Source organism: Hypomesus nipponensis, chromosome 19 (assembly GCF_054491055.1).
Source record: "Hypomesus nipponensis isolate SF chromosome 19, ASM5449105v1, whole genome shotgun sequence".
NCBI classification, from domain to species: domain Eukaryota; kingdom Metazoa; phylum Chordata; class Actinopteri; order Osmeriformes; family Osmeridae; genus Hypomesus; species Hypomesus nipponensis.
Window position 1 is genome coordinate 15,357,314 of NC_140379.1, and position 10,101 is coordinate 15,367,414.

Below are 10,101 nucleotides of genomic sequence, written 5' to 3' on the forward strand. Positions count from 1 at the left end.
ATGACAGATCCAAATCTTTAGCTGCTGCTCAAACATAAACACAGGGCAATGAATGGCACAGTTGGTGAAATATATAGGCTACTGTTATATATAGCCTGGGTCTGATGATGTTTTTGGTCTCTGGATCAGTTATTTAGTTTAGTGTTACTTCAGATTCAGTCTGTTTCCATGCAGGACAGTGTATGCCTTAATTATTGCAGCTTGGTCTGTTATTGCTTCAAGAAGCTATTCTATTGAAGGTTTGTTGTTTGATAAGGCACGGCTTTGTCTCAGGTGGGATCTGTTTGTCTTGTGCCTCATGAATCTTTCTCACTGCAGGGATTCTAATCCTAATAGGCTAGGCTACTATATTCAGCAAAACAAGTTATTTAAGTATTCTTCCTGTAACTTGAATTGTGACAACCCCTTTCTCTCTCTTACTGTGATGCTCTGAGATTTAGAGATTGGAGAGTGGGATTAAGGCAGCATATGAGATTGACTTAATCTGTGTCCCCTCATCTCCTCCACAGGGGCGCACTAACCAAGCTGATCCGTGAGTCACTGCATGTAGAAGCTCTGACCTTCACATCAACTTAATCAGATAGTCTGTACTTTTTCCAAATGCTTTTAAAAATACCATAAGACGCATGTTCAGTGGTCATTCTTTGAATCTGGAATTAGAATGGTAACTTCTCATAATGTATATGTTTTGTTTACCAAACTGGGGTTAGCTAGTTAGAATTGACTTGGTTGAACTAGGATAGGAATAGGATCACATCAGATGCATCGTCATGTACTGTGAATAGACATTGAGAAGAAAAGGTAAATACATCTACCAAACTGGCATATGGCATATACCGTTAGTGGTTATAGATGATTGTAACTACGTGCATTGATAGACTAATAAATTAACGAGTTAGTTAGTAGGCTAACTCATTACCTATCTAACTCGGCTTGTCTCTGTCACGGCCACAGCCGTGCCCCCGTTGTTTTGGTTTTTCCCTGCCCTATTGTCTTCACCTGTGTCTCGTTCAATGGTTTGTCTCGTTAGTTTCATTGTTTCCACCTGTGTCTTGTTTGGTTCTGTATATTTAGGTTCCTGTTTCCTGTCCAGTATTTGTCTTGTCATTACCCCCGTTATGTGAGTACCCTGTCTTTGTTCCTTAAAAAAAAAAAAAATAACCCCCCTTGTTTGATTATGCCCGCTGACTCTCCTGCCTTTGGGTCCTACCCAACCTCTCGCTGTGTCAGTCTCAAAACAAATGCATATCAAATATAATTTAATAACAAATCAATAACAAATTACAAATGAACTCAGAGCAAACATAAGTGCCCATGGTAATAGCCTGGACGTTCAATTGGTAATTTGCTCGACCACAGACTTATCTGTAACATCGAGGCTGAGCTTGTGGGAGAGCACAGTGGACATTGGCCTCAATTTTTATATTTAATTTTTTTTGTTGCTATGAACATGAACACCTGGTGTGGTCTTCTGCTGCTGTAGCCCATCTGCTTCAAGGTTCGATGTGTTGTGCATTCAGAGATGGTTGTCTGCATAACTTGGTTGTAACAAATGGTTATTTGAGTTACTGTTGCCTTTCTATCATCTCGAACCAGTCTGTCCTGATTCTCCCCTGACATCAACAAGGCATCTTCGTCCACACAACTGCCGCTTTCTGGATAGTTTCTCTTTCATGGATCATTTTCTGTAAATCCTAGAGAAGTGTTGTGTGTGAAAATCCAAGTAGATCAGCAGTTTCTGAAATACTCAGACCAGCCCGTCTGGCACCAACAACCATGCCACGTTCAAAGTCACTTGATCCCCTTTCTTCCCCATTCTGATGCTTGGTTTGAACTTTGTCTACATGCTGAAATACATTGAGTTGCTGCCATGTGATTGGCTGATAAGCTATTTGTGTTAACAAGCAATTTAGCAGGCGTACCTAATAAAGTGGCCAGTGACTGCATATATCAAATAAAAAGTACAAACAATTGTTTCATGCCTTGTTTCAACATTTAATAAGTCTAAGGCATTTGGTATCCACATTCCACATGACTAAGGAACATTTCATGTGCTTTCCGTTCCCAGCCCTGCCTAATGTTTCTCTAGACTCCTTATCACCCTGAAAATGTTTAATCTATGCCAGTGGTTCTCAACCCTGTCCTCAGGGACCCCTGTCCTGCTTGTTTTAGATGTTTCCCCGCTCCAACACACCTGATTCAAATGAATGTTTGTTACCAGGCTTCTCCAGAGCTAGATAACAACCCGTTCTATATGAATCAGGTGTGTTGGAGGGTTAAGAACCACTGATCTATGTTAAATTAGCTGACTTACTTTGGTCACTTCCTTATATAATCAAGGTGTAGGTAAAGCACTTCTCGTGTTAAAGACCAGTGTCCAGAAGGCTGACATTTTGTCCAGATATAGTATCAATTCCATCGGGGACACTGACTGTCTCCCCACCTTCAAGAAAAGGCTCAAGACTCACTTGTTCCGGGAGTACAACGGTACTTAGGAATGCTTGCATGATTGGACCTGATGTTAGTTTCCTCCAGGATCACAAGTATTCTTATTGAGAGACTTGTTGCTCTTGTAGGTGTAGCGTGGTTTGCTCGTTTAAGATTAGTAATACTTAATTTCTAATAAAGTATAGTAGTTCTTGGGGCACCACCTCTGATTCGTGAAAGGGACAGAGGAAACCTTGTTTAATAGTATCGAATAATAGCACTCGTAATAATCAGTCTAATCTTAAGTAGTAAATTCTATGAAAGTAGAGCAGATCATATAACGTGAGAGATAAGCGAGTATTATACACAATGATTTATTTAAGAGAATGTAATTATAGTGAACACATACCAGACAAGTTATGGGTTAGTTGGGCTAAAGCAGTACAGTAGGCCTAAATTCTAATGAGAGCGCGCTACACAATGGTTGCGTAGAGCGCGTGTGGAGGGGAGGGGAGAAGTTGAGGAAGAGGTAGAGATAGGAAGAGGCTTTTATAGTAACAATGGACGATCAATGGAAACTGACCTAACGATGATTAAGTCAAATCATTTGTAGAATACAATCAAACATCAACAATTCAATCACAACATGCCAATATGTCACAAGTAAGAAATATTGCAAATCGCAGTTACTTTTGTCGGTTTGAAGAACGGAGTCAAATGGTTCGTTATGTCCAACGAACAGAATCGGAATCTCTCGTCAAAGTTCCGGGCGCTCAGTGAAGGTGCAGGTTAAGAGGAATAGGTTAGAGAGTGACGCGTTCACCCACAAGTTTATCCTACGAACAAGCAGGGGTGATTGTACGTTTGGGGGTTAAATACCCCAAAGAACAGGGGGTCATCCCTGTGAAGGTGACCTCTCTCATTGGTCAGTTACTTCCACCTGGGCGTTGTCCTGGGACCTGCCCAGAGGTGTGAAGTGGCTGATAGTTTTGAGTTCCATTATCTCAAATGTCCATGGAATGCTCAAACTTCAGAATATAACAATACAACGTTCATAACTGGTTTTGTTAGTATGATACAATTATTTTGATACCAAGATTGACTGATTTAACTATACCTGAAGGGAAGTTATAATCAAACATCAATTAACAACGTTCTAGGTAAATGAGACAAACACATTCTAACACATCGACTACTGTCCTTGAATTAGTGTCCATGAGCCATGTAGTCCTTTAGAAAATGTTTGTAAGTCCACACAAGTAAGTTCCTTCAAGTAATTCCTTTTGTTCTGACAATGTGAGACCATGGTCTCTGTTCCTGACCCCATGCTGGGTCAGGAATTTGAAGCTCCTACTCTGGGAGATAAGGACAAAAGGGGAAGGACCCTTCCCTTGTCGGGGGTAGGGGAAGGTGTGGATGGTACCATGCTTTGTCTGTGGACTCTCTGCTACATATCCCCCTGCTGGCAACGTCCGATGACTCGACGTCGTTGGGCTGTTGGCACGTAAGAAGAGCAGAGAAAAGACAAACACGACAGTACGATAGCATTTCTACTGGACACATTGGCATGAGTGGACTCTAAACAAGGCAGGAATCAATGGGGCTAACTTAGGTCCTATTAATAAGTTTCTCTAGGTTAAGGTCCTATGCCTAAAATTGAAAGGAAAGAAAGAGAAAAAGAAAGGAGAAAGAAATAAAAAAATAAAAATAGAAATACAAAATAATAAAGTGGGAGTGGGCTTTGACTTCCTGGAGTCATAGTCGTATTTGTAAGGGGTTAGGGTAGTTTGCTCATGAGGCATTGTAGCATATTATTGTGGTCAGTCATGTTGGGTGTCTGGTACCGATTTATTTATTTTTGGTAAATTGGTGGAGCCATATTTGTCTTGTGACGGTATTTGGCTATTGTTTTGGTTTAAGGGAAGGTTAGTTTTTTGAACTTTGAGGCACTTGGGCAAGGCACCTGTTGTGCACTTGTTTCCTCAGCAGTTTGACAGGGTCAGGTTGCTGGTATAAAGCCAGGCCAGGCCTCTGTGCATGGCCTGTTGTCCGGTGGTTTCTTCCGGGGGTTGCGCCATTTTGTCACAGCTGGGGTGCCTCTTCTGGGATGCTTATCGGCTATAGTAGGTCTTCCTACTTTCTGCGCTCTCATCCAGTTGGCATCATGTGACTTCTTTTGGACCTGTGACGCTTCTCGTCGTAGGTGGGTTTCTGCTGGTCGACAGTCATTGCGGAGTGCTGATTTTCCTCGAACTGTGTGTCTCGATGAGTGAGTGGCGTAGCTCTGGGGCGGTCTGGAGTGGCCATCTAGTCCATGGGTCGAGTCTCCTTCTGAGATATGTGGATCAGACGTAGGATGTCCCCCCCCTTCAACTGTGAAGACTGTGTTGTGGACTTCAGGGTGAGGCAGTGGATAGGGCTTCTTGACGTTGGTCCACATCTGGTTTCGTTTGAAGTCAATGAGGGGTTCCAGTCTGTTGAGTAGATCGTGTCCAATCAGCAGTTTTTCGGTCTCAAGCGGAGAAACATGGACGGGGTGGATTAGGGACATTTCCCCGAACGTTAGCTTCAAGTAGAGTGTTTCTGTGACTGGAGCTTTGTTTTGGGTGAAGCCTGTGATGTTGAACTCACTATTTTCACTTGCAATCCATCTTCTGTTTGACCTGGCTATTCCTTTCACTTTGAGGGCATCTTTGAGGGTCATTTCCTGTCGTATTAGCTGTGTTTCCTGTTCCGACAGCTGTGTTGTAGCTTTATCCAGTTCTTCAGCCAGGCAGTTGGCTTCTTGTTCCAGTCGTTCCCTTTGGTACTGTTCACCTTCTTTCGCTTCGAGGGCATCTTTGAGGGTGCTATCTTGTTGCGTTAGCTGAGTCTTAGCGTCTTCTAGTTCTTCGGCTAGGCTGCTGGCTTCCTGTTCTATTTGTTCTCGTCGATCTTGTTCTGTTTCTCTTGCTTTGAGGGCCTCTTTGAGGATTATTTCCTGTTGTATCAGTTGTGTTTCCTGTTCCGTTAGCTGTGTGTTAGCACTCTCCAGTTCTCCAGCCAGGTCGCTTGCTTTTTGTTCCAATTGTTCTCGGCGCTGTCGTTCACTTTCTGTCGCTTTGAGAGCATCTTCTTGATCTCGAAGAGCTTGTGCCCATTGTGTTTTGACATCCGCAATTGATAACCTGAGTTGGGCAGCATAGTTGAGACCGAGGCTGGATAAGCATTTGATGGTTTGGGACTTGCTCAATGTTTGACCCACATTTTCTGCAACCACTTCCAGGGTTTTCCTGGCGATCTCCTCAAACGGTAGACCGGTCAGAGTTTCCACATATTTGGGGTTTTCTTTCTCTGATAGGTAGGCCATCAATTTCTCAGCTTCCGTGAGGTGAGACATGATTAGTTAACTAAGGATGTATTTGGCTAATTGAGGTTATTAGCACAATGCTATTGTGGTAAAGTTCTTAGGCACTTTAGTTTGTAGTGTTTTTTTTTTTTTTGTAAAAAATAAAAAATAAAAAAAAATAAAAAAAATAATAATAATTAAAAATATATAATATTACTTAAAATCAGAAATTAATATTCAAAGATTAGTAATCCAAAAGTGAAATTAATATTCAAATTAAAATTAATATTAAGGTTAACTGGCAGATCAAATCACAGATAATGAACCAAATTGCTGCTGCATGTTTGATGTAGCTTTAAATTGGGCAAGGCTTTACATTAATGTCGAATTGAATGTAAAACAGTGAAGCTTTTCCGAAAGCTAGGGTTTATCAATTTAAGAATTGTGTAACAATTTGTGGCAGTAGGCTGCGTTGTTTGGCTACTTCGAAACAAAAGTCCTTTTGGACTGCTCGCAGATATAGTGGGCAAACTAAAAATAATACACTTTACGTTTAATTATTATTTAGTGACTGTGTTAAAGTTGGTACTGATGAGGGGTAAATAGAATTACAGTTCAGGATGGTCAACAGCGCCGATATTCTGACAACTTTCCACTTTTAAGTGCGCGGAATGAAATCAAATTACAAGTTTTGCTGACGAAGCGTAACTATTTCTGGTTTAGCAAACAATAAAAGTCCTTAAATAAGCAGCGTCCACTGTCTCAATAATTATTTTACTGTTACTTTATTGATTCTAGAAAGTTGAGTGTTTACATTAATGTTGAATTACATGCAAAACAAAGTGAAGCTTTATTTAAAAAGCTATGTTAATCAATGGCCAATTGCTTAACAATATTGAAGCCTATAGCTTAGTAGAGAACTGCGAAGTGTCTTTCAACATAAAAGTCCTTTAGGACTAAACCGCATGTTTGTTTCTCGGAACAACTTATCAGTTTCAAAGTGAATTCGCTTAAGTCTCTTTCAAAATAAAAGTCCTGTAGGACTAAACCGCATGTCTGTTTCCTAACGAGACATGGAACAACTTAACAGTTGCAAGGTTAATTCGCTTAACCCAAAATAGTAAACACTACTAAGATACACCTTCAGAAGCGTGTATGGTACCAATATAAGTAGTGGTTACGACCCGTCAAAAGGTTCTTATGCCTTCTCTTGGAAGCGCTGCCTTCAAATTTACAAAATGAAATGAAACGGGACGCCGTGTCACTGCGCACGCGCGTACCTCCGCTCAATCCGAGCTCAAAGCTAGATAGCAACCACAAACATTCAGTTGTCACGACAAAGCCAATTCAATCAGTATTCAGTACACAGCGCAGTATTCAAACAGTGTTTAAAACTGTATCTATTTGGGGGATAGTTAAATACAACGGACGTTTATTTAACCAAAAGGGTGGGAGGGTGGGTTCTGTTTCAGACGGAAAATCTCAGTTATAAATCGCTCGTTTCAATCTGTTTCAAAGCCTCGCACGGGGCTCCAGTATGTAGCGTGGTTTGCTCGTTTAAGATTAGTAATACTTAATTTCTAATAAAGTATAGTAGTTCTTGGGGCACCACCTCTGATTCGTGAAAGGGACAGAGGAAACCTTGTTTAATAGTATCGAATAATAGCACTCGTAATAATCAGTCTAATCTTAAGTAGTAAATTCTATGAAAGTAGAGCAGATCATATAACGTGAGAGATAAGCGAGTATTATACACAATGATTTATTTAAGAGAATGTAATTATAGTGAACACATACCAGACAAGTTATGGGTTAGTTGGGCTAAAGCAGTACAGTAGGCCTAAATTCTAATGAGAGCGCGCTACACAATGGTTGCGTAGAGCGCGTGTGGAGGGGAGGGGAGAAGTTGAGGAAGAGGTAGAGATAGGAAGAGGCTTTTATAGTAACAATGGACGATCAATGGAAACTGACCTAACGATGATTAAGTCAAATCATTTGTAGAATACAATCAAACATCAACAATTCAATCACAACATGCCAATATGTCACAAGTAAGAAATATTGCAAATCGCAGTTACTTTTGTCGGTTTGAAGAACGGAGTCAAATGGTTCGTTATGTCCAACGAACAGAATCGGAATCTCTCGTCAAAGTTCCGGGCGCTCAGTGAAGGTGCAGGTTAAGAGGAATAGGTTAGAGAGTGACGCGTTCACCCACAAGTTTATCCTACGAACAAGCAGGGGTGATTGTACGTTTGGGGGTTAAATACCCCAAAGAACAGGGGGTCATCCCTGTGAAGGTGACCTCTCTCATTGGTCAGTTACTTCCACCTGGGCGTTGTCCTGGGACCTGCCCAGAGGTGTGAAGTGGCTGATAGTTTTGAGTTCCATTATCTCAAATGTCCATGGAATGCTCAAACTTCAGAATATAACAATACAACGTTCATAACTGGTTTTGTTAGTATGATACAATTATTTTGATACCAAGATTGACTGATTTAACTATACCTGAAGGGAAGTTATAATCAAACATCAATTAACAACGTTCTAGGTAAATGAGACAAACACATTCTAACACATCGACTACTGTCCTTGAATTAGTGTCCATGAGCCATGTAGTCCTTTAGAAAATGTTTGTAAGTCCACACAAGTAAGTTCCTTCAAGTAATTCCTTTTGTTCTGACAATGTGAGACCATGGTCTCTGTTCCTGACCCCATGCTGGGTCAGGAATTTGAAGCTCCTACTCTGGGAGATAAGGACAAAAGGGGAAGGACCCTTCCCTTGTCGGGGGTAGGGGAAGGTGTGGATGGTACCATGCTTTGTCTGTGGACTCTCTGCTACATAGGTTAGTTATAACGAAGGTAACTCTTGTACTCGCTGTGAAATGTTTTACTGTTGATTGTTCTTCTACAGGTACAGTCTTGCACTTTTTGGGGTTCATGTTGTTTTTAATTTGTAACTTGTATAACTGCATGCTCTTATGGATCTTCCCTTTGGCACTTGTTAAGCTTTTCACAATGTATGCTTCATGTTTTGGCTGCTTGCAGAGTTTGGGCTACCTCGTTGTTATGATCGGTGACCTATGCGATTTTTTAAAGCTCTCTCTTGGAAGTCGCTTTGGATAAAAGTGTCTGCTAAATGCATACATTTAATGTAAATGTAAATCAAATTAATGGCCAGAGTCCAGAAGGCTGATATTTTGTCCAAATGGAATATTAAATGTTAAGAGAGCAGATATTTCTTGTCCAGGTGTAACATCACACTGTCAAGCTGTGGGTGCAGGTTGGACCCAACCACAGGAGATGAAGGCGGGACTACAATAACCAAAGGTTAATCTTAAAATGCAGGGTACTCACACTTTCAAGATATGACAAGACAAGGACTGGATACAAACAGGAACTAAATGTCAGCCTTGAACACTGGCCATTCATTTGATACTATATCTGGACTAAACGTCAGCCTTCTGGACACTGGCCATTCATTTTATGTTAATCCTGATCAAGAAAAGTCACATCTAGCCAGCATATTGGATTTGTTGCATCATGTGTGTAAAAGTTGTATTGTGATTGATACTGTAAGACTGCATTGGACAGCGTATTACCATTCACGCAAGTCACTCAGTGGACTCACGCAAGCACACATTCAATACTTGAATGTGCCCGTGGCTGAGTTTGTTAGGATGTACCATCTAAAATACAAGGGTTAGTTGTTCAATCCCGATTAATGCAGACATTTTTGATTTGATGACTTTGTTCGCAGTTAAGTGTAACTCTACTACGTCAATTTTAAATACAATTTACAAGTTTGGACACTTGCCATTCATTTGATGTTATACTTGGACAAGAAACATTTTCTTTCCTGACATTTGATATTCATTTGATACTATATCTGGACGAAATGACATCCTTCCGGACACTGGCCATAGATTAGGTATTACATTCCAATTACTTGGACTGCAAGCCAAACGTATGATAGGATTTACCCCGAAAAGCAAAACACAACTACAGCCACAATTAACTTAGTCACAAAGAGAAATTCAATAATAGTTTAAAGCCACACGATATGCAGGAAATACACACAAGTACATAACAGGTGTGGATGGCTTATAAAAGGCATGTGACATGAAAAATAAATGAAAACAAAATACACAATACATTGGTACTGCATATCTTGATTCCGGAGAATGAAACTGGGCCTAATGTAACTGCTTCAGGTGTTCGATGAAGTAAGTCTGCTCGCAAATTGACCAAGCGCTAAGCCACTCCCTAAAAAAACAAATTGTCCAATCATACTACAGTAACCGTTACTATGCGCGGAGACCAAACAAGCCATTTCGTCAGGCGCATTG